This window comes from Talpa occidentalis, unplaced genomic scaffold, assembly GCF_014898055.3.
Source record: "Talpa occidentalis isolate TD23 unplaced genomic scaffold, MPIMG_talOcc4v2.1, whole genome shotgun sequence".
Classification (NCBI taxonomy): Eukaryota; Metazoa; Chordata; class Mammalia; order Eulipotyphla; family Talpidae; genus Talpa; species Talpa occidentalis.
Window position 1 is genome coordinate 39,540,734 of NW_026555331.1, and position 25,083 is coordinate 39,565,816.

Genomic DNA, 25,083 nt, shown 5'->3' on the forward strand with positions numbered 1-25,083 from the left:
AAAATCTCCTTTAATTTATGTTTCTATAGACAACAGAGATTCTTTGTTATCACAATGGAATTTCACCTATGAATTGCCTGATATATATCTTAACTCTTCAATGAACTCTGTTTTTAGTTTCAATAGTCAGGGCCTCTTGAATTTTGAAACAGGTTTGTTGGGTTGCCTAGGATAAAAAATAATTTCATTTGCATTTTCTCCTCTTCAAAAATTGGCACTCATTCAGGTACCACTTGCCACAATTGTAATTTTTATATCAATTTCTCTTTGTCCATCAATTTTGGTGTGGTCGACAGGATTGGTAGTTCTATCCTATCTAGCATGTATCCAGAGTGCATGACACATTTCCTATCATGTAATAAGTGTTCAAAAATAATTGTTGAATATTATAATATACAAAGAAAGAAACTAATTTGCTATCAGGGCACCAACAAATTGCCTTGCTCATAATTTTTTGATTGGAGGTCAGGTTTTACTACACTTATTGTACAGCTTGTAAAATGAATTCTAAAATATGCCTACCTGAGAATATAAATCTCAATTGCCATTGAGATTTATTCAGGTAAATGAAAAAAAAAAAAAAAACAGGAAAAGAATCCTCACTTTTATATTAGACAATATTAAACTTCTGTAGCAGATTATAAAGTTTTACCAAATTAAAAAAAACAAAATCCATGTCAGCCTCTTCTTTTTAATTAAATATTATAGATTTATTCTGCATTTGTGCTGTCACCATATTCTAAGGATTCATGAACTAATTGTTTCCTTACCTTAAAGAAAGATATAAAACTGTGACCATATCAGATATTTCCCTGCGGGGTCAATAACACACATTTCAGGATTAGTTTTGCTCATTCCACAGTGATGAGTTCAGTGTCATGCCTACCACAGAATTCAATATCATGAGCTCATGGCAAGGGACTTTTGGGAAGCAACACGAAGATCAGATGAAATCACCTTAGAGTGTGACACCACATACCATATGCTACAGTTTCCCCTAGTTCATTGAAAAATACCAGGAATATGAAGCCAAAATGAGATTGCCAGGCCTTTAGTGTGGCCATTTCTTGGAATATAAATTTAGGGTGTGGTGCAGATGAGAAGGCATACTTGTCTACCAAAATAATTATTTCAAAATGACTGCAAAGTCATAATTAGGGAAATATCAATACTAATGACTCAACCATCTCAAGATTTATTTATCAGCCCAAGGAAATACTGCTTTTGATATTATAGCATATCATCCACTTTTTCATTTCAAAATCGTGTAACATAGAATATTTTTCAGAAAGACTTTCCAAGCACAGTAATATTTTTGCAGGTGAAAAAGACACTGTCTAATGTCTGTTTCTCACATTTATATTTTGTTATTTATATTTTGTTATAAAGAGAGTATTTATGGAATGATTTGATGATGAATAAGAGGCATGTTATTGGAGAAAAAGATGCTCAGGTCCAAGTTTCAGTAGGTAATTGAAAGGCTGTTTATTTTAGAGGATAGCTAATGTTTATGACCTATAGATGGTTGCTTGCAACTCATTTTATAATATGTTCATCCTTAGTTATGGCAGAATGTATCCTGCTGTTTTTCTGTCAAATGATTTAAAACGTCACCAGATAGTTTCTTCTTTTCAGTCTGGGGGTCAATATACAAATGTAGATACTTTGCAAGCATTATGATGTGAATACAACTCAGAATATCCCAATTGTGGTAGAATAAAAAACAAAACAAACCTATAAAATAAGTATGTTCTCTTGCTCAAAATAAACTTGTATCATAAAATGATACTATATATTTAGGAAAGAATTAGGTGTAAGCACTATTACTTAGGGGTAACAATTTGGCCAGATGTAAAAACAAATTCTAGTGTTACAATCTGATTGTTTTTAACATTGCAGGGAACAAATATTGATAAAATTATGCCTATTAACAATTGTCTTTGGTTCACTGTTTGGAACTAGACTTTGTACCTTGGAATAGGTGAAGAAAATATTTAATGGTAATGTGACTTTGTCTACAGACAATAATGACTGAAGCTGTAGACTGCAAATGCAATGTAATTTACAGTATCAGTTTTTATTGATTTTTTTTATTAAGGTAACATTGGTTTACAATACTATATATGATTCAGAAGTAATGGATCCTGGTTTTTCAGGTACATGCTGCCACACCACATCCACTGCCAAGGTACCCATAGTCCATCACCTAGTCTCATGTGCCCTACTTCCAACTCTACTCTCTGCTAGGCTCAGTTTTACAGTCAGATTTCCAAGGTTTGATCTTTGTTGGCTATTGTTTGACTTTATTATGTTTCTCTACATTCCACATATGGGTGAATTTATCTGGCATGTGTCTTTCTCCCCTTTACTTTGCTAAAATCCCCTCCATTTCCATCCATGTTGTTGGCAAATGGCAAGAATACATAATTTTTTACAGTTGAGTAGTATTCCATCGTGTATATGTACCACATATTCTGAATCAACTCATTTGTGCTTGGGCCCTTAAGCTGCACCATACAGACATTTTAAGTAGTACTGCAATGAAGACAGGAATGTATATATCCCTCCTGGAATTTTTGAATGGGTCATTCTCTTGGTTTGAGATGGTATATTATTGTGGTTCTGATTTGCATTTCCTTTTTGACAAGTGATGTTTTTATATACCTATTGGTCATCTGGATGTGTTCTTTGGAGAAGTGTTTATTTAAATCTGCCTATTTTTTTTTATTTTTTTTTTCTTTTTGTTGAGTTGTATGAGTTCTTGTAGATCTTGGATTTAGGCCTTTGTCAGATACATGTTGTACAAATATTTTCTCTTCAATAGTGTTTCACTTCAGAGTTTCTTTTACTTTATAGAAACTTTTGATGTAACCCCGCCTTTTTTTTCTTCTGCTTTTGTTCTCCTTGCTATGGAAGTTGAGTACCCATATATATCGAGGGTATGTGGTGTCATGGAATGTTTTGCCTGTTTTCTTTATTATATTTTATAGTTTCAGGTCTTATACCCAAGTCTTTAATCCAGTTTAAGTTAACTTTTGTATATGGTATGTGATAGTGATCTACTTTCATTCTTTAACTTGTGGCTATCCAGGTTACCATACGACATTTCTTGAAGAGGAAATTTTTCTTTAAAGTATACTTTCAACTCCTTTGTTGTATAGATTAACTGTCCATATAAATGTGGGTTTATTTGTGGGGTCCAGATTCTATTCCATTGATCTGTCTTCCTTTATTCCAATAATGCATTGTTTTTTAAATTATTTTAATTTTGCAGCCTAGTTTGAAGTCTTGGCATATGATACCTCCATTCTTCCTCTTTTAGGCAGAATTACTTTGGCTATTTAGCATATTTTGTGTTTAAAATAGAGTTCATTAATATTTTATTTCTTTGAAGAATGTCATTGGAGTTTTGATAGGCATTGCATTGTACCTGTATATTGTTTGGAGTCAGATGTCCATTTTAACAGTGTTAATTCTTCCAGTCCATGAACAGTGAATATCTTGCCATTACTTTGTGTCTATTTCTTTTAATAGTGTCCTATAAATTTCATTGTACAGGTCCTTCACCTCCTATTTTTGGTTTAGTCTTAGGTATTTAATACTTTTGGAAATGATAGTAAGATGAAATTTAAAAAAAAAATTCCTTTTTCTTCTAATTCATTACTTGCTTAGGATCACAACTAATTTTTATAGATTGAATTTGTAGTCTGCCACTCTACTGATTTATTGTTTGTAATACTTAGGGCTTTATATATTGTTATGCTGTCTTCCAATAGTGATATTTTCACTTCTTTCCCAATTTTGATTCTTTTTATATCTTTCTTTTGCCTGATTCCTGTAGCTAGGACTTCCAATACTATGTTTAATAGTAAGTAAGAGAATCAAAAAAAGATATGGAACTGTTAATTTCCCTAGTGACCCATGCATGTTATGATTACAGAGAGCTTCCCAGAAGTCTAGTGTAATAATGAATGAAATAAGTGACCATTAAGAGTAGTAAGACAGAAGGAAGAGAAAGATAAAACAGAGGGAAAAGATCAGTTTATCTGATATCATGAGTAAAACCTAGGTTATTTTAAACTTCAAAGTGATCTTAATTAATGTATTCCATATTTTTTTTTGAAAAAGCAAGTCAAACTTTCCCTACTTATATGAGGAATACTGAGTCTACCAAGCAGACAGTTGTAAATAATTGTGAAATTTTAATAAATGATTTGTCTTAAAAACTAACAGTTTTAGTGTTTTTCAGATTCCAAGTTTAGGACTTTGTTTCATTTGTTTGCTATATTTTCATTTACCAAACTGAAAAATCAGAAAAGTTAAGGCATATCTTTTTATAATATAATTAACTACATAATACGAAGAATTTAATTAAAAGGAATTTTTGGATAAAATTAAATTCAGAAAAAAATGTTAACTTGGTATAAATCACCTTATAATGCTTGAAATAGCATTATAACATTTTGGACATCTCCTTTTCTTACTGGAATATATTGTTATTTTGACTTATAATAATAATCTCCATGGAATTAGTGAGGTCTTTGAGAAAAACTTGGCTAAGGATGTTTTATGATTCCTTATTGAAGTTTTGGGAGAAGTTCCTGATAGAATACTCATTGAGAATTAATAGCTACCTTGGTGAATATAAAAATGGTTAATACTTTCTGATAGAAAAGGGAAACCAAATGGAACACACTAGCTAAGTTTACTGAGATCCTCATGAAGGGTATGGTTCAAAATAACTCTGCTGAACATCAATCATTGCCGTAATTCTGAGCAAAGAACTGATGGTGCTTATAGATGTAGCATTATAGCTTTATCTTTCTTAAGGTTTTCAGATTATTCTCAAGGTTGAAAGAATTCTTATTATTTATCAAATGCTCTAGAGGAGAAAGCATTTGTCTGTATATATATGGGAAGATGGTATCAATGAATATTTTTCCTTGCAAAGCCTATAGTATTAATTTTTTAAAAATTGGATAGAATATACTTTTCAAGAGAGGTGAAAATATACTTTTTTTTTATTAATACAGCTTTAGTCTAACGTCTCCCTATTGTTATTTGTGTTAGAGATTACTATAATTTTTATTTATGGCTTGTTTGAAGGAGAAATGAGCAATTTGAGAATAAAGATGAATCACATTATTTTGTTTGTAGGAAAATCTCCTTTTTTTCCAATTGCCATTTCCTTATCACATTTTATTAATACATATTGAGAACCTACTTTAAATTTTATAGTGATGTAGCCAGAATTTCAGTAAAGCTCTAACCAAAATTTCTAATAATTAACAAACTTTAATTTTAAATTTAAAACATGCCCATTTCCTTTTATTAAATTGACAGCCTCTATCTGGAAGATGGCCTTTCAGAAACAGCATTTTGATCAGTTACTAGGACTGTGTAGAGGATTTTTACCCAGTGTAATTACTGTTTATGTTTAGGAGACAATTACTACTTTAAAGTTGAAAGTCATATTAACTCATGGCTAAGTTATTTTAAATGCTTTAAACTATATTGTGTGATGGAGTAAATTAGAATTAAATTTTAATGTTTTTTAATATATTGCATATCTATTATGAACTTTTGAAAGATGGACACTTTCATTTGATATTTGAAAACTTCACAAATATTAAAATTTAAGCAACCCAATGATCAAAGTAAGTAGTAAGACGTGAAAAAACAAAAAATCTATTTAAACAGTTTACTTTCTGAATTATAACTCCTAGACTCTTTGTTCAGAAAACATAGCAGGGTGTCTGAAATTAGGTTAGTAACTTTATAATAAGTATTTATATGGGTATATACTAGTTATATGTAGTGTTTCTTATGTTAAAGACTATTCATCTTATGCCAAAAGCATGAGTAAAATCTAGAACAATATTACAATGTTAAAAATAGATTAAATATTTAGATTTTCTTACTGGCAGCTAGCAATAGAAATACAAAATCTCTTTTGGCAAACACATCTAAATTTGTGATATCTTGGGGGCAAGTAACATCCACAGGAATTAGTATTTCCACAGTAATTAACTTTTTTTATTTACCTTGAAATACATTTGCCTATTCAATCTGGAATAATGGTATTAATGGCAGAATTGCCTGAGATATGTAAGCAGGTGGAAAGTTTATTGATGCACTATATGGCTGCATTCCTCATCCCTGAAAGAAATCTGTTGCTGCAAAATTACTTTTCTGAATTATATTTCTAAAAGTTAATCCTATCAAAATTTTTGAAGCAGCTTTGTCTCATTAAGGCAATTATTGTGCTTCATTGAAAGGATTTTTATCTTCTGCTGTGGTTTTTCTCTGTGCATGTTTGCAGATAGTTATTTTATTCTACATTTAATTCCTCTAGTTAATGATGAATTTTGCAAACACATACACATACTTTTCCCATCTACTAAATTAGCTATCCATTGCTCAAAAAAATAATAGGGTAGATGTGAGATTACCAAAACAATTATAATTATTAGAGTAAAAACAGTTAATTGCAAAAATTGCAGTAAAGTATAAATTATTAAGTTATTGGGCATGTTTAAAAAATGTGAATTTCTTAACAACTGTCTTTGGCCAACTTAATTTTATTCCTAAATAATATCACATTTTCCCCCTTTAGTACATATGTTTAAGCAATATATATTTGAGCACTACTAAATCCAAATGAAATATTTATGTGATGAATTATTAGGTTAATGGTATATTGCAGTCTTAGAATTATAGGTATCTATTGAATTTGTTTGGGGAATGCCTATATATTTGTTTCCTGTCCTTTCATTTTTAAGAGTTATTGGAATATCTAAGGTTTTTCAACTTGTCTTTTACATAAGAAGTTGTGTGACTTCATTTTCAGATTATAGTACCCAAAATTTTATTTTTAAATTTGCTGTCAAAGATCATTCAGTTGTTCATCCACCCATCCATTTATTCACTCATACATATCATAGAAAACTTTAAAGCACTTTTATTCTGTGCTAGAATAGTGCTGTTTATTGATTATACACATATGAATATGACAGTCAAAAATCTGGTCTTTTTCAAGGTTATTGAGGTAGCATGGTTTATGAAGTGTACATGATTCAGAGTTGTAGGCTCACACCCATCTAGTTGTATGTTACCAAACCACACCCACCACTGAAGTTTCATAAAACCTCAGAAAATATCTGATGATTTATCCCTTTCTATGAAGATGCTGAATTTCTTCTTTTCTTCATAGGTTAGTAGGGACTAATCCTTTATCTGTCAATTACTACCTGAACTTGAACAGTTCTGAAGCTTTTCTCTGTTGTGGAAAGCTATAGCTCTGTCATTCATTATTTCTTTTGAATTTTGAATGAGTACATATACATTATTTACAAAAATCAGTCACTTAGAAATGAGATTCTCTACTAACTCTGTACATTTTAGCTATTATTAACCTTTTAAGTCTACTCAATTTTTTTCTCCTTTGTTCACAATTGTGTTTTTAAGTGATCTGTATTTTAATTTCTTTTTATAAGAACTTCATTTCCTTTAATTTTCAATGGTGTCTTCCATCACAGCCTGAAATTATTCTCACTTATGACATTTTTTTTCCTTACCTTACTCTTAGGGCATTTGAAACTAATAACTGTACAATATTTCTTGAAGGCCTATTAGGTCCCATAATATCATCTCATATTTTTTACCTCCTTAAATTTCTAGTTGTTTTTCCTGGACTCCTTAATGGACCATTTTTGCTATGTTCTATCACTGATAGATGAGGATTCTTTAGATGTCTACACAGGCATCTTTATACCCTAATGATAAAAATACATACATAGCTTGAGAAAATGATCCCCATGATTTGTGTCATTAATGTAGATTTCTTTTTCCATGCACACATTGTTTGTTCCTGTAGAAAAATCACCATTTGCATGACTCTCAGATGCTTGAAACATAATAGGTAACTTTACACAACACAAAATTCTCATTCTGAATTTCCTATATTTACCCTACCACTTTCTCAATTACCCAAGACAAAATCTTATTAGAATACCCCTTCTTCAGACTCTTAAGTGATCTGTAACAGCATCTAAGTTTTTCTATATCCTCCCTGTCCCTCTAGTCTCATTCTATCTTGTCTACTGAAACAATGTTGTTCAAGTTTTAATCATCTCATCTGGATTTTTTTCAGTTGCCTCTTCACATTCTGTCTTACTAGCTTTGATGAAACCAGCTGTTATGTTAGTCAAGTCACTGTGGTAAAGACCTGAGAGTGACTCTGACCATTAGTGAATGTATGACTGAGACCCTCAGTTCAACAGCACAAAATATTGCCAATAACATTATGAGTCAAATTTAAAGCAGAGCTTTTTTTCTCTAAAGAAAAATCAAACAATAAACAAAACGCCCACCACGATCTCATTGTGATTTCCAGTGTCACTAACTTATACTTGTTTTGTTCATTTATCTACTTAGTTTTTCTGCACATGCAGGCAAAATTTGAAATCATCCAATATGATTTGAAATCATCCACATGATTTGAAATCATCCAATATTAACTTAATCGCTAACTTCGCATTGTATAATATCCTTAATTTCTTTCCATTTTGCTGCAAATGACAAAATGTCATCTTTCTTTACAACTGAATAGTATTTCATTGTGTATTATATACCACATCTTCTTTATCCAATCATGTATCAGTGGGTAATTAGACTGTTTCACTATTTTCGCTGTAAATAATGCTGTGATAAACATTATGATGCCTATTGCTCTTTGAGTTGATGTTTCCACATTCTTCGAATAGATACCAGAATTGAAATCCTTGGACCACGTGGTAGTTCTTTTTTCAGTTTCTTTTTTTTTTTCACCCATTTTTAAAGATTTATTTATGTATACAAGAACTGGGGCACAGACCAGAGGTTGCTGGTGGTGAAAGGATTCACCAGAGACAGAGTGGGGAACAGACCAGGCAGACCGACTGAAACACACTGCTGAGGGGAGCAGAGGGCGAGTCAGGAGAGGTCTGCTGCGCTGTATAGGCACCTCCTTGGCGGGGATCCAACCTGCGCTGCAGCTGCCACAGATAGCCTCATAGGCTGCGTCCCAACTCATTGAGCCACCAGGGAGCCCCTGTTTTTAGTTTCTTGAGGAAAGTCTCATACCAGCCTCCAAAATGGCTGTACCAATTCACATTCCCACCAACAGTGTATAAGACTTCCTCTCACTGGGTATCCTCACCAGTACTTGGTAGCAGCCATCTGATGTCAGTCATTCTCATGGGTGTGAATGATATGTCATTGTAGTTTTGACTTGCAATTTGCATTTCCCAAATAAAAAGGGATGTCTGGTGGTCACCCGTATGTCCTCTTTTGAAAATATCTATTCAGATCTTATGCCCATTTTTTAATTAGGTCAATTGGTTTTTGTGATTAAATGGGATGAGTGTTTTCTGTACCATGGACATTTACCCCTTATCAGATGCACGATGTGAAAATATCTTGTCCATTTTGTAGGCTGTCTTTAGTCTGAAGCAAAATATTAACACCTTAAAAAGAGGGCATTAGATAAGAGAGGCACTGAATCAGAGGACCCAGATAAACTGTGCCCAAATTTCTAATCCACAGTAACTTCAATATAAAAAATATAAATATGTGTTATTTTTAGCAACTAAATTTTGGGGTAAATGTTATATAACAATAGTTCATAAATACATCTTTGTCTTAGAGCAAAATTTGGTTGAATATGGAATTCTAAGTTGGCATTCACCATTCCTACCCCAAAAACTTTTGAATTCTGTTATTCTCTGACATACCTGGTATATTTTTCTCTGGCTACTTTTAAGATTTTTCTTTACCTTTATTTTTAGCAGCAGGCTTATGAAACTTAGGCATGTTTTTCTTTATATTTGTCCAGTTTAAGCCTCTGAGCTTACTGAATTTGTAGATTACTGTTTTTCTTCATGTTTTTCAAACTAAGTTTTTGACTTCAGTATTTCTTTGACCCTCCATGCTCTCTTCCGGAAAGACAGTAATATGATATTAAGTCTACAATTTTTTGTGTGTGGAAACATAGAGACCAGTGCAAATCCTTGTGAAAATGTCAATTCATCTTTTATTAAATTAAAAATTTATAGAATATCCAGGCTTCTACAAATACCAGCCTCACAAATGCTAAAATTGTTAGTACTCTTAGAGCTGTCTTTGAGAGGTGAAGAGCTGAGTCAACTCTGTAGGGATTTAAAATTAGGGTCCAGCGAGTCTGAATATATTTGAACAAAGAGCAGAAGACAGAGTATCCAAAGTTTCATTTCTAACATAAAACTCTCTGCTATATTTGTTTGTATTGATGTTCTTTGGATCTTGTAGACTAATTAAAAGTACATTTGTAATTAAAAGTACATTTAACACAGAAAGAATATAACATTTCAGATTCCTGCAACAAAGGATATCACAAATATATAAAATGTTAAATCTTATCCTTGAATCATTTCTGTTCCCTAAAATGATCTTAATTTACATGTGTTTTTTCTGTAAATAACTGTTTTTCTATCATGTATTCAATACTTTCTTAGGACAGAATTATATAAATCTTAGACTTTGAATTCCACCCACAAAATATCTTTATAACAGTGAACAGATTGAGTTCACCTTTATAAAGTTCTATGTAGCAATTTTAAGTTTCTCCTTCCTCTTTCTTTCACTTTATTATGCTCACGTGTATTTCATTGTTACAGTCCACAACCAGTACTACCCGGGACATTCGATTGTGCCAAATGGAGTTGCCTCTGTTACAGACCCTGAATGTGAAAATATTAAATGCCAAAGATTCTTCAGCTCTTAAAAAAGGTGTAGTTTAAGAAAAATAACTAAAGGAATTTTGGAAACTCTGTAATCCCTTTCTTTTTTGCCCTCTCAGTGGATCACACACTGTCTTTCTGAAACAAGTACTTCTAACCTTTGTCAAACCACAGTCCTTTAATGGATTCTTCTCCCAGGGTGTCTCAAGTTTTGTTTCCAGGCCATGTTTTTTGTTTGTTTGTTTCTCCCAATCTCTATGTTCTCACCTTAGGCTCATTCCTTGACTTGTATGTCAGCTTATACTAAAAATTAGACAAAGGGGTTAGGAAAGGATTTCCTGGGGAGAAAATATTTCTCTAAGTCTTAGAGCTTAAATAGGTGTTACATAGGCTAAGGGAGGAAAAGTGGAACTTGAGAAAAGGAATAAAATGCTCAATAGTGAAGAGAAAGTGTCAAATTCCTGTAGGGTTAGAAGTTCTTGGTTTTATATACCAGCTCTACTAAATTTCCCAAACAAAAATATCAAGTTCAGACTACTTCTTTCAGTTCTGCAATCACTAATTTCCAAAGTGATGATTACTGTTGCATCCTTAGTAAGTATTTGAAATTTACCATACCTTCCTCCCAAATTGAACTGAATATTTTCTAACTTGTCTTCATCTCAGTAAGTGACTCTATCCACATCTAGGATGAGAGAGTAATTATAGAACCATCTTAGAATCTGGGAGTTTTATTAAGAATTTTTTGTTTCTTACATTCTGATTCAGGAATTACTGGCACGACTACCTACAAATATACCTAATATGGCTAAAATAGTTTAAAAGCTTTTCTCACCTGGAATAAATGAATCTTTAATGGTTGTGACTATTTCCATTTTGATCCTTTCCAAAATATTCTTCACATTTGATCACATTAACATAATACTAGAGAAAAACAATCATCTGAATGATGGTGGAAAAATCTCTGTTATCAAAATTCAACACGTATTCATGATAAAATTACTACAAAAATAGTAATGGAAGGAAATTTCTTCAACCTATTAAGGAGTGTATATGAAAAACCTACAGCTAAAATCATAATAAAGGGAGAAAGACTGAATGCTTATTTCCTACAGTCAGAAAGTCAATGCAAGAAAATAAAAAGCAAGTCAGAGATTGGAAAGAGAAAATTAAATTATTTTCAAGTGACATAATAGTCTATGGAGAAAATTTCAAAGAATAAAATGACACAGAACTGCTAATTTAGTATGCTTGCAAAGTCTAAGGTCAATACACATAAGTCAATTATATTTTTATATAACAGCAGGGAACAGATAAAAGTGAGATTTTAAAGTACCAATTAAAATAACATTAAAAACAAGAAATGCTTAGGTATGAATTTAATAAAATATGTGTAGGACCCATGAAATGAAACACATGAAATTCTGTGAGAAATTGAAAAGAACATGACTAAATAGTGATACATACCAACTTCATAAATTACAAATTTTCAAGGAATCTGTTATCCCCAAATTGGTTAAAAGAGTCAACCAATGTCAACCATAACCCCTATAGTTTGAGGAATTTATTTCAAGACTTTACTAATAATATCATAATGAACAGAATGTGATATTATAAACATAGAAATCAATAAAACTTATGTTTAAAGTATATTATTATTGAAGGAATATAGGAGGGAATAACTCTCTACTACTTCTGATGTTATTGTTTTGTTGCTATTGTTGCTATGTAGGTAAGAGTACCCAAAAGAATGTCCATATAGGGCCTCCCCGGTGGCGCAGCGGTTGAGCGCTGGGTTGCGAAGCTGCCCGCAGCCTCTGCGGCGCCGGTTCGATCCCCGGCTGCTCCCCGGCCACCGGAGGAGGGTCCCACATGGCGCGCAGACCTCTCCTGCCGCCCGCTGCTCCCCTCAGCAGTGTACTTCGGTCCTTCTGCCTGCCTGCTCTGCTCCCCACTCTGGCTCTGGTGAATTCTCTCACCCTCCCGCGCTTCTGACTGTACCCAGTGCATGTATAAACAAAAACAAACAAACAAATAAATAAATAAATAAACAAACATGCCTCTATTAAAAAAAAAAAGATTTCTTTAAAAAAAAAATAAATAAATAAATAATAAAAAAAAAAAAAAATAAAATAAAAAAATAAAAAAAAAAAAAGAATGTCCATATAAAAAAAAATTAATTTTGGTTTTCAAAAATTTAGGTTTTTGTCTTTGAAAGAGATCCTAAAGAAAATTAAAATTCCCAGCATTAATTTGGAGAACATATGTAAGGGATTCTTGAAATTAAATGATAAAAATATTATGAATCCAATAAATATGGGCAAAAGACTTGAATAGACATTTCACTAGATAAAAATGTGATCACTAAGCACTTAAGTTGCCCAATAACAGGGCTGTTACAATAAAAAATTTAACAAGCCATAATTAAATTTTAAGGTATAAACAAGATAATGTCTAAAAAATTAAAACTGAGTTAACTGTTGGCAAAGTTGTGGAACAAATATAATTCCCGTATATCATGGATACATATGTAAATATTAGATAGTCACTGAAAAACTGGAAGTTTCTTATAAATTGAAACTTATACTAACTACATGACACAGACTTCTACATGATTACCGAAGAGAAATGAAAGCATATTTACATGAAACAACTTGTGTAAGAATGTCCTTAAATCTTTATTTATATAGTTAAAATTAGAAAAAAATTCCATACACTATTCAGTTGGTGAATGGTTAAGGAACTACGGAACATCAAAACAACGGAAAGCTACTCAACCATAAAAACAAACAAATTACTGATATGGAAATTATTATGAATAGGTTTCAGAACATGAAAGAAGACAAGTAAAAATGTATATAGTATATATTCCCTTCTGCAAAATTCTAAAATAGGCAGAACTAAACTATGTTCCTTAAAATAGATCCATAGTTGCCTGAGGCTACAAAGAAGCAAAAGGTATATCTGGAAATATCCCTTGCTTTCATTGGGGGTGGTGCAGGTGGTGACACAGAGGTATTTATTTGTCCAAATTTATCCTGCTGTACACTTAAATTGGGGTCTTTTGTAAACAATACTAGTTTAGAAATCATAAATGCAGAAAAGGGAGAAATAAGCTTCCCCATTTATAATACAAAGAGCTATAATTTATTAAGTACTTAGCATGTGCCAGGCCTTTGTCTAAGTGCCAGGCCTTTGTCTAAGCCCCATAAAAACACTGTCCCATTTAATTTTCACAACATCCCTAACAGGTAGAAACTATTATTCTCCCTGTCTTAGTGATAAGGAAAGTACATTTTAGAGAGCAACATAGCCAATTTTTTCCTTAAATTTAAGCACACAGGGATTATTTAGTATTTTCTTGAAGTTTCTAGAAAGCTAAAGAATTTCCTGTTTCTACTTTTTAAATTGCTTTTTCTTGGCATTAGGATTTAGTCTAGTTCCTGTGGAGTGAAACCTTGAAAATCAATACATCTGTTTAACAGTTTGAAATCTCTGGAATTCTCATTGAGGTTTTCTTTCTCTCTAAAAATCAGGCCAGAATGATGACTTCAACCATTGTCAAATGTAAAATGAAACCAACAAATGGAAAAAGTAGTCTAGTTTTGAGTGTATGTTATATATAAATATATAGCCTAGGTACATTCAATTTCTTTCAGAATATTAGGTAATTTTCCCATACCTAAATTTTCTTTAAGTTTATACTGAACAAATTACTCTTAATATTTAAGTAATATTCTAAAATAATACTTGAAGTCATTCTGAGGATAGGGAAGTTAAGAAGATTTACATTAAAGATTACATTTTGCTAAAAAGATAGCATTTTTATGGCAGCATTATTAGATTTTACACAGACAAATGTTATCACAAAAGAGCTTTCCAAGAGGAATATTTAATCTTCTTGGATTTGTTTCCTTTGTGCATAAAGGAGAATCACAATGTTATTTTCAGCGGTGCCTTCAGTGTCCTCTAAAATTTCCATCCTCTAGTATGTTTTATGCATTCATTCACAGTTGTTATTAGAAGCAAAACATGAAGCATATAAATTAAAATAAAATATATTTACTACAATTGTTTAAGAGAGGTACACAGTATTTATAAAAAGAAATTCCTTTTTAAGAGCTTATCTAAAAACTGGCAATTCTAGTGTAAACTTCAGAATGGTAATAGTTTAATGCAAAATAGCTAATGAGTTTCAGAGACGAAAAAAGAGTATGCTCATCATGTTATTGTTTTTATATCTTTATGAACTAAATTGTCCCTCTGCAAAATTAGGTAAACTGGTTTTAGATACCTTATTCTGTGACTATCTTAAGATTTTATACATGTATACACATACATATGCTCATATATAAATGTGTATGTTAGCATATATGCATATGTTTATATACATATAAATATATACATTAATACAAACCTATATACGTGTCTATATATTTTATTTCATAGCAATTTTTAAACAGCAAAACTAAACTGAGCACTAGATTGTCCCTTGAAGTTTAACAAGTAAAATCTTATCACAGCAAATGCTGTATTATGAGGAAATAAGAAAGCCTTCCATATGAAAATCCATTGTAAAGAAATATTTTTCATAATGTGCAAAGTATGTTCTACAAAGACATTTTTTCCTGTCCTGCTTGACCACATAACTTGTGTGTGAGTACACAACAGCCATGGTTCTGGATTGAGGCACACAAGCAAGCAAACACAGAAAAAGACACCTTCAGTGAGGAAAATCTCTTAAGATGCTGATATTTTTACGGCTGGAAGATTAGAATAGAGAACATTTGCTGACCTTTTGTATACAGATGTCAAAGAGCAATTTCTCTTTGCCTTTCTTTTCTCTTAAACAAGGCTTATAAACCCAATTCAGTATTCATCTGACTTCTTAGATCTTTCAAAAATCACAGCAAAAGGGAACTTTACAAGTCTTGAGATAATTTTTTTCAGGATATTGTGAAAGCTACCTGTTTGAATTTGTGTGCGTGTGTTTGTGAAATTAAATAAATTCAGCAAAATATATTGCATCTGTATTATGTGTGAGATATTAAGGGTAGACCCTAGGGAAAGAAAAACAAGTCAACTTTGTCTGTACCTCCCTGAAGCCGAAAACCTACTACCAGAAGTGCTGGGTAATTATATTCATTCATAAACCAGACTTCATGTGTAACATCAATGATCCAGGCTAACTTCTGGGAGTACAGTATGAATATTAGATGAGGTCTTCAAGAATAAGCAAACAAGGAAAAAAATACAACATTTAACCCTGTGTTACGATTGATGTGTGATGGAAGATAGTGTGCATGCCATGAGAAAATGTAAAAAGAATAACACGCAATTTCCTTGAGGCCAAATCAGCACAAACTCCTCCAGATTTGGAAACAATCTCAACATTGACCTTCTAGCAAAATAATTACACTAGAGATAAATTCATGAAAATAATTTTGGATACTTTTACAAGTTTTTGAAGTCCTTTTAACAAATTCCAAGATGGATTTGTGCTTCAATCTTGAAGTTACACGGTTAAATTTACATGATTAGAAATAATGTTTTCTGTGTTTTGTTTTTTTTAATGCAGACTTGACAACTAAGGGACTGTGATTCTGACAAGGTGTTTAAACACTATTCTTGTTACCCTAGATATTAAAAAGAGTAATATTTATCATATTATCTATTATAAAGTGTTCATTATGATGAATGGGATAGATGGTAAAGGAACAACAGTTAGTTTCCACGGAAGAAAAATGGCATGTAAGAACAAAACACTTTAATGCCATCATTTGGCATTACTGAGGCAAAGTAATAATAAATTTCAGCACTTTTTACCTTTCAAAGGACTTTTCTGTTCATTAAACTGTCAGTGACAATGGAGGAGGCTGTTCAGGCCACAATGAGGATGGGAGTGAATAAATTCATCCAGTCCCAGATTGGATTACAACTTTCATTTGGAAAAATAAAAGGGCTCTACACTTAATTGTTTTAGAGATGGCCAGGAAAAAAAATGCAACTGACATTTGTCCTCCTGAAAAGTAGTTACTGAACATTTTCACCACAGGGAAGCTCATTAGCCCAACTCATTAGAGTTTATCTCTGTATCAAACTGGTAACAAAAGCACCATTGAGAGTGACCTCCAGTGTTTCCTTACACATTCTTGAAAAAGTCACGTTATGACCATGTTTTGCTAACTATTATGGAATTACAAATATGTCTACAAGAAGAGAGAGAGGAGGAGGAAATTCATAGCTAGGTGGGGATATGTAAAACGGTAAGTAAAAAGGAAATATTTTAAGATTGTATCAGAGGTCCTTGAAAGAAAGACAGAATGAGAATATCAAATTCCTCTGATACACAAATACTAGTTCTTTTTTTTATTTTGTATATTTTTACATCATTTTTCATTTTTGCACAATGTATGCATTTTCATCTTGGTTATAGTCCCCATACAATTCCCACTCCCCTTATTTTGACCCTATTCCCTCCCCCTTCATAGTGTGTCTCTGGTTTGTAGTTGCTTGTTGATTTTGATTTTTACTTTATTATAATTAGTTTTTTCCTGGTCCCTTATATAGGTTTTCTAAATTCCTGCTATGAGTGAGACCATCAGGTATTTTTCTTTTCCTTCCTGGCTTATTTTGCTGAACACGATCCCTTCCAGCTCCATCCATGTTGCTGCAAATTGCATGAGTTTATTTTTTTGATTGCTGAGTAATATTCCATTGTGTATATGTACCACATCTTCTTGACTATGGAAAGCTGTGTGGAAATTCCTCAGCCTACTAAAGATGGAGCTTCCATATGATGCAGCAATTCCACTCCTAGGTATTTACTCAAAGGATGCAGAAACATTAATTCAAAAGGGCACCTGCGCCCCTATGTTTATAGCAGGACTATTCACAATATCTAAGCTATGGAAACAACCCAAATGCACAAATAATATTTCTGAGGCAGAGGATGCAGTATTTACTCTCACCCAGTTCCATTTTATGCCACAGGAAGCTTTGTTCTTTCACAAAAATGATTTCATGAAATTTCAAATTTAATGATTGCCAAGAAAAGTAATTAGGTTGCCCATTAATAAGTTCCTGTTAATTCGGTGTTTAAAAGTGAAAACCAGAAGAGAAAGAATGAGAGGTGTGAAATTTATAACAGGGTAACTTAAACATTGCTCCTCCTTTTCTTCTACTCAGTCCTCAAATCTGACTTCTAGTCAGTTGAAGTTATCTTAAGCACTTTATCAAAAACTGTCCTCCCAAAGGCTCTGGAACAGTACAGTACATTTACAATTTAAAAAGGACATAAATCTATATGTCACCTTTCCCAGGGAAAAAGTGCTTTATCACAGAAGACTTCGGACCCCATGAGAAGAATTCCTAGCACCTGTTGAGGGGAAACTAAAGGGAAAGAAGTCAGAACATGCATCAAACGTAATATAATTTACTGCATTTGAAATACAGAGCTATACCTTCTGTATGTGACTGGTATATAAAATACAGGTCAACTTTATGACCCATAAATAACTACAAATATTCTTTAACAGTTATTTATATAATAGCACTTGGGGTGGTTTGGTAAAAGTATAAAGGAATAAGACATAGTCCTTTTCCTTTGAATGTGACTGGAGGAATCAGATACATAAAAAATATTTTTGCAAAACAGAAATAATGTATAATAGTGAACTGTTGATTATTTTGCTTTTAGCTCATGTATTAAATTTTCCTATGGTGGAATATCTTTTAAATAGCTATGCTTATAAGCCCTTTATGAACTATTTTTGTACTTACTATGCTAAAATTAGAAAACTTCTTGGTGGTTATAGTAATAAGAAAAAGAGTGATTTTATCCAGTAGTGTTTGACAGCTTCTAGTTACATAATGAAATAACAATGTATTTTCCTTTTATGGTAAATAACAGGTTAGATGTTCTGTATTATGAAATTACAAATAGAAACAAACCAGTCAATTTTTTGTATGTGTCATTACAGAAAGGCTAGTAATTAAACAAATGCACTAAATTAAGAACTTCAAGAACTATGTTCTAATTTAACCTTTATGGCTTACTAAATATGAGTTCCTTGAGCTTTGGTTTGCTTATCTATAAAGTTCGTAAGCATGGCAGTTAGGAGCAATTAGGAGAATCTGAGTTTTCTAACTTCTTTGAAATGTATTTGTAACTAAAATGTGCCTTTGAAAAAAATTTTGGTTTAGCTAGAATATAATTTTAAAAAGAACTTTTCATATGGCAGATGACACCAAATCTACTGGCTATTTGAATGTGAATGAAAAAGTCAAGAAATACAAAGCTTTGTTTTGAGTGGGCAGTGAAAGTAATTTTAAACAGCCAATTCTTTGTGGATTTTACCTCTTTAACTCTCCTAAAGCTTTCACTATGCTATCCAGAATAGAAGGGATGAAATATGAATGTGTCCCAGGAACTCTTTGTATAATTTCTATGGTCAATGGTCATACAAGTTAGGCAGCTCTTATTACAGTTCTCTCATGTAGAATGTGTATGTATGCAATTGTTTGAGAAGGAAATTCTGCAAAGGATGGGACCCCAAGATTTATGGTCTTTAATTTCATCTTATGAAACTTATTCAGAGACTTCTATAAGTGGGTCAAGGCTGGAAGGTCCTCTTGCAGATAGCTACACATTCCATATCCTCAGCATTCCCAATAATGTAGAGGAATAACTGGTTTCCTTTCCAAAAACTCAAAAATATTGTTGATATATGTAGCTCACAGATAGTAATGATTTATCCCTCCCTTTCCACACTTTACTCCTTTATTTTTTCCTTATATTCAAAGTCTGTGGAAGAGTGAACACAATTTGAATTTCTATCTTATGCTCTGAGAATCTGACATTAATCAAAACACAGTGCAATTCTAATTAAACTCCAGCATGTTTCTAACATCTGATTAACCCTCAAAATCGCAGTATCATGTACCACTGAAAATGTAAAATTTTGTCAGACAGTTTTAGGAGTCCAAAGCTTTCATATTCTTCATTTAACCAAAACATGGTTGCAGATGTATTCCAAAGTGGTCTTCAGCCTCCAGGAAAATACTCTGGGGTAGATTCAGGAAACAGTAAAAACAATCTCCTTGTGCAACTGACATCCTAGAATTGGCCAAGACCACGTCCCTGGAAAATCTCATGAATGCAAATTATAAAAATCCTTCTAAGATCTGGTCAGTCCCACATGGGAGTAGGTTTGAAATCACCCCAAGGAGGGTAAAATCAGAACAATGATAGGACTCAGAGACAGGGCCTCGATGAGACCACCAATTTGTGGGTCTAAGGAATCAAAAACAAGCCTAAAATCTTTCAAGGGAAACGTTTCAAGACATAGGGCCCAGTTAAGGGCTCTACATGTCAGTATTTCAGGTCAATACTGACTTTTGGAAAGATTTTAAGCCTATTCAAAATTCAGATCGGTCTATAATTGGAGAAATAAAACCATTGCTTCTCATGCAAATATATATTGGGTAGAGAGAAAACTGGTCTACATGTTTTGACAGATAGTTATGAGAAATGATATGTAGATCAATATTGAGTCTTTGGAAATACAAAGGATGGTCTGTGGCTGCATTTGATAGTAGAGCATAGAAAAATGTCAATAACTTTGCATATAAAAAAGGTTTTATTGTTTTCTCCTGTCTTAAACGCTAAGTGAAAAAGGAAAAGTAAAAAACTAAAGTCTATTTTAGAGCAAGGATTTAAATTTGTTCCATAGTAGTGAAAAGAGTTAAAAAGATATTACCTCCTTCTCTTTCCTTAACATTCAGGAAAATATACAACTCAAAATGGAAGCAGAGTGGGTTATGTTGGTGGACTGTGGGTGATTTGCTGGTGGATATTTTGCGATGGAGATAACTGATTGAGAGGATACTAATGTTACAACAATTATAAGAATAAATTAATTTTTAAAAAGTTATAGAAAAAATCCATATGTAGCTGTTGCTATGTCTGTATGAGTATGTGAAAACTCTCAAATACAAGGTAGTTTAAGTTGCTAATTTCTTAGGACAGAAATAAAAGTCAAATATAATGCAAAGAGTAAGATTTCAGCAGATAGGAAGTCTGAGAAAAATGAAAGTCCATGACAATTTTAGAGTGTTTCTTGGGATTTTTTTTTTTTTTTGTAAGGTGGGAAAAGGGAGATTCCAGTCATCCTTACATGAACTCAAGAGACAGTAAACTCTGCTGGCAGTCAGATTTCAAGTATACCTTCCAGGCCCTCCTTGGGTCCTGATTTAACATTCAAGTTTGATTTGGCATACAGATTAGGTTTTCCAGATAAAATATAGGAATCCAGTTATATTTGAATTTCAGATTTAAAAATATGATTTTTCAAATATAAGTTTGTCCCAAATATACATGGAACATACTTATGCTAAAAAACAAAAAGAGTACTTATCTGTAATTCAAATTTAGCTTGGTGTCCTGTATTTTATTTGCTAAATCTGACAACCATAGTACAGATAAAATTTTTCTTGTTTACTGAAGCTTAATTTTTGTTTGCTCAGTTTGTCTCATTAGTACCCTCCATCCCCCTACCTCCTGTACCGGTCACTTTCAGCCTATTTACCAACTTAATGCAATACATCTTTGAGCGAATTCTTTTGATGAATGTCATTTAATATAACAGTTAAGCTAGATTTGCCTTTTGCCTTAGGCGGACTAAATATATTTATAGATTCCTCTTTACTAGGGAATAATTTTATGCCATAACATGTAATTCTGAGCTCTAGAGATGAAATGGGCATTTCAATTATTATAGATACAAGGATATCATTTTAATTCATCTTTTTCTTAAAAAAAAATATAGCAGCATAGACTAAGAATTGTCCCCATTAATGGTAATAAAAAGTAGAAGAATTAAGATTCTTGTCCTTAAAGATCTCAAATTATATTTGGGGAAAGATTAATAAACAATTATAATATTAAGCATAGTGATGGTGATTTGCATACAAAGTGACAATCAAGTGAAAGAATCTTTTCCTGAAAAACAAGGGTAATGTCTTTTCTGAGTTTGTGATAATAAGAGTTCACACATATGGGCCTCCCCGGTGGCGCAGCGGTTGAGCGCTGGGTTACGAAGCTGCTGGCGGCCTCTGCGGCGCCTATTCGATCCCCGGCTGCTCCCCGGCCACCGGAGGAGGGTCCCACATGGCGCGCAGACCTCTCCTGCTGCCCGCTGCTCCCCTCAGCAGTGTACTTCGGTCCTTCTGCCTGCTCTGCTCCCCGCTCTGCCTCTGGTGAATTCTCTCACCCTCCTGTGCTTCTGACTGTACCCAGTGCATGTATGAACAAAAACAAACAAACAAATAAATTAAATAAAACATGCTTCTATAAAAAAAAAAAAAGAGTTCACACATAGGTATACATTTTCCAAGAAGTAGGATAGGCAAGAAAACAAAAAATGTGGCAAGATTGGCATGTTCTAAATTATGAAGGTGACATTATTTTTAGTTATTTTTTGTGACATTATTTTTAGATGGATATAAAACATCTTAGTAAGATTTATTGGGAGACAAATACTGAAATATTTTTACAAAATAAAAAAATACAAGTTTGTTAAAGAGAGCAGGAGTTAATGTCTCTTAAGCAGAGGGTTACATTATTAGATACTCTATATGAGTTAGAAAATGAACTTCAACAGTAAGATTAGAAAGCAATGATTAGAGGTTAAAGAAACTGGAGGGAGGGAAAATGTGTGAAGATGCTATTTCATAGTGAACACTAAAGCATAAACTAAGAAAGAATAAGTAGGTTTGAGGACTGATAGATTCAAGAGATTTAGTTGGCTGAAATAGTAATATTTACTTAGGAGCTCATGGAATGATAGAAGCTAATGCAAAGATAAAAGCTTTATTAATTCTATTTTAGGAGTCAATGGTAAGTCCATCTAAAGAGTTTAGAGCAAAGGATGAGCTGTCTGGGCCAGAAGTTCATTTGTTGGACTGAATCATTCACTGGGGCAGGACTGGCTTAAGTGGGGCATAACTGCATACGCAAAATTTAATGTATTTTAAACATTTTTGTTTTGTTGTTGATTTTCACTGTGAATAATCAGTATTGTACTTCTATTTACTCATGTACTTATGTACACTTGCACCATTTATTTGTGATCCAATAATTCTACTCCAAGGCACATACACTGAAGAAATCTTATACATAGGGCCCAGGAGACAGGTACAGAAAAATTCAAAGTGGCAGCAGTCATAATGCCATAAAAAATCCTAGAAAAATTTCAATTACAAGAAAATGATTGAATCCTATATGTATTATATCAAATACAGACTAGTAAAAATGTAGTATTTAACAAAGAAGGTAACAAAAATACATATATTAGTCAATTTAGATGCAGTATGAAACAGACAAAAATAAGTTACAATGTAAAGATGCAACTAGAATAAAATCCAGGGAACATTCAATGTACAGTCAATGTTGTATTTTGAAATGAACGATCAATTCACAAATGTTCATTTTGCTTTCAAGCTATTCATTATATAGTCATCATTTTACATATACAAGACACATGTGTTTAATGCTTCTTTGTGTAAAAACCAATCAATTTTGATACTGGTCATGTCTTAGATGGACATTTTGGTACTCATCATATTCTTCTGAACATTTTACTCAATAATTGTTATCATGCCAAACAACTGAGTTGGTGTCTATCTTTAGAAATATTTGAAATGCACATTTGTTGTATTTTTTCTTATAGAGGTCTCCTATAATACCTATTGTGATTGTTTGGTGGCTCCTTTGTCAGTGTCCAATTGCAGGCTAATTATTGTCTCGGCAAAAGACTTATGGTTTGCATTTTTGAGATCATAAACTTATCCCTTTCCCTTAAAGTTGTTGTATCTGGATGGCAGATTTTTATTGGTATCTAGCTGAAATCAATTTCACTTCATTTAGGTTTCAATTTTCCTTCATTATATATCTTGTTTTTTTCTATATGCTTGACACCAATGCAGATTGTAGTCAGGAAAATCCTTTCAGCTTGTCTTGTGTGTTGTTTTGGTAATACTAGTGGGGTGATCTGAAACTAGAGAACATTTTCAATTCATAAAACTATTTTTTGCTTCAGAAATCACTGTTTCTAATCATAAATCTAATAACAGTAATTGAGTAGCTGAGTTTTTCTCTTCAACTGGGCCCAGCTTAATGACAACCTAATTCATTTCCACATTGCACTGTACTCAGTATAGAAACCTTAACCTATGAGAATCATTACCTCCTCACGATAATGCAGATCTTACTCTACTTAATAACATTTGAAGGCAGTCTGAACTTGGCCTCAGCAGAATGAGTTGGAAGGAGTTTTAATAAATAGGTTGAGCAATTTCCTGCTATGTAAAAATTTGTGGCTGTGTCAGAGTGAGAAGAGTGAAGTTTCTCCCATTAAACATTTTACTTCCCAGCAAAAGGATGCTCTGATTTTGGTTCTTAAAAGAATCCTTGTGGAAGAAGTGGCTTTGAAAACTATATTCTGCTGAGCCCTTGAAGCCTCAAAATTTAATCTGTAGTGCATTCCCCACCCATCACCCTGGTCTCCTCTAAGTCACTCTTCAACAAGTAGTTTCTATATTTTATTGTTGATAAGTAGAAAACTGCACTTGTTAATTATGTATAATTATGTAAAGTCTTGTGAAGGTGTGATAAAACAAATGATAGGTAAATTAAATCTGCCAATAAGTACACATATGCACTATCACACCACCACTTTTAACAAATAGTGCTCATACGGGGTAGTGAGATATAGAAAGATATGGCATTTCCAGAATTGCATAAAAGTGACTAGGTGCTTGAGAACTGGTAGACAATTTGTTAACTTCTGAGAAAAATAAAATATAAAATATGGTTTTATTGTGTATGAATAAATTTCATAAACAATTTGTAAATATTAAATATTGTGTATGAATAAATTTCATAAACAATTTGTAAATATTAAATATAATCACATGTGCAAACTTTTAATTTGGCATACTCAGAATTAATGTTATTAAGGTTAACAAAGCTCACACAAAAACTGTTTCAATCTAGACCCTAACAGTGTAAACTCAGTCATTACCTTGTGGATTTATCTTACATCCCTGAGTTGCATATGTTGGCAACTAGCTTTGATCAAATCCCAACTAGAGGCAAATCCTTTCCTACCTAATGAGTATCAGGTCGATCTGGGAACATGGTGTTGTTAAATCTACAAATCCAGGCTCAACAAAATAAAATATCCATATTATTACCACTTTTAATTTCAAAGCATAAACTGTCCAAATCCGGTTGTACACCCATAGTTTAAAATATTATTGTAAC

The 25,083-nt window shown here is 32.6% G+C and overlaps 1 long non-coding RNA gene across 1 annotated transcript in view; it reads left to right on the top strand.

Annotated features, from left to right (window-relative positions):
• The window catches only part of LOC119239008 (uncharacterized), a 400,738-nt gene that overhangs the window by 344,874 nt on the left and 30,781 nt on the right, over nt 1-25,083 (top strand). The gene's annotated exons all lie outside the window — the stretch shown is intronic.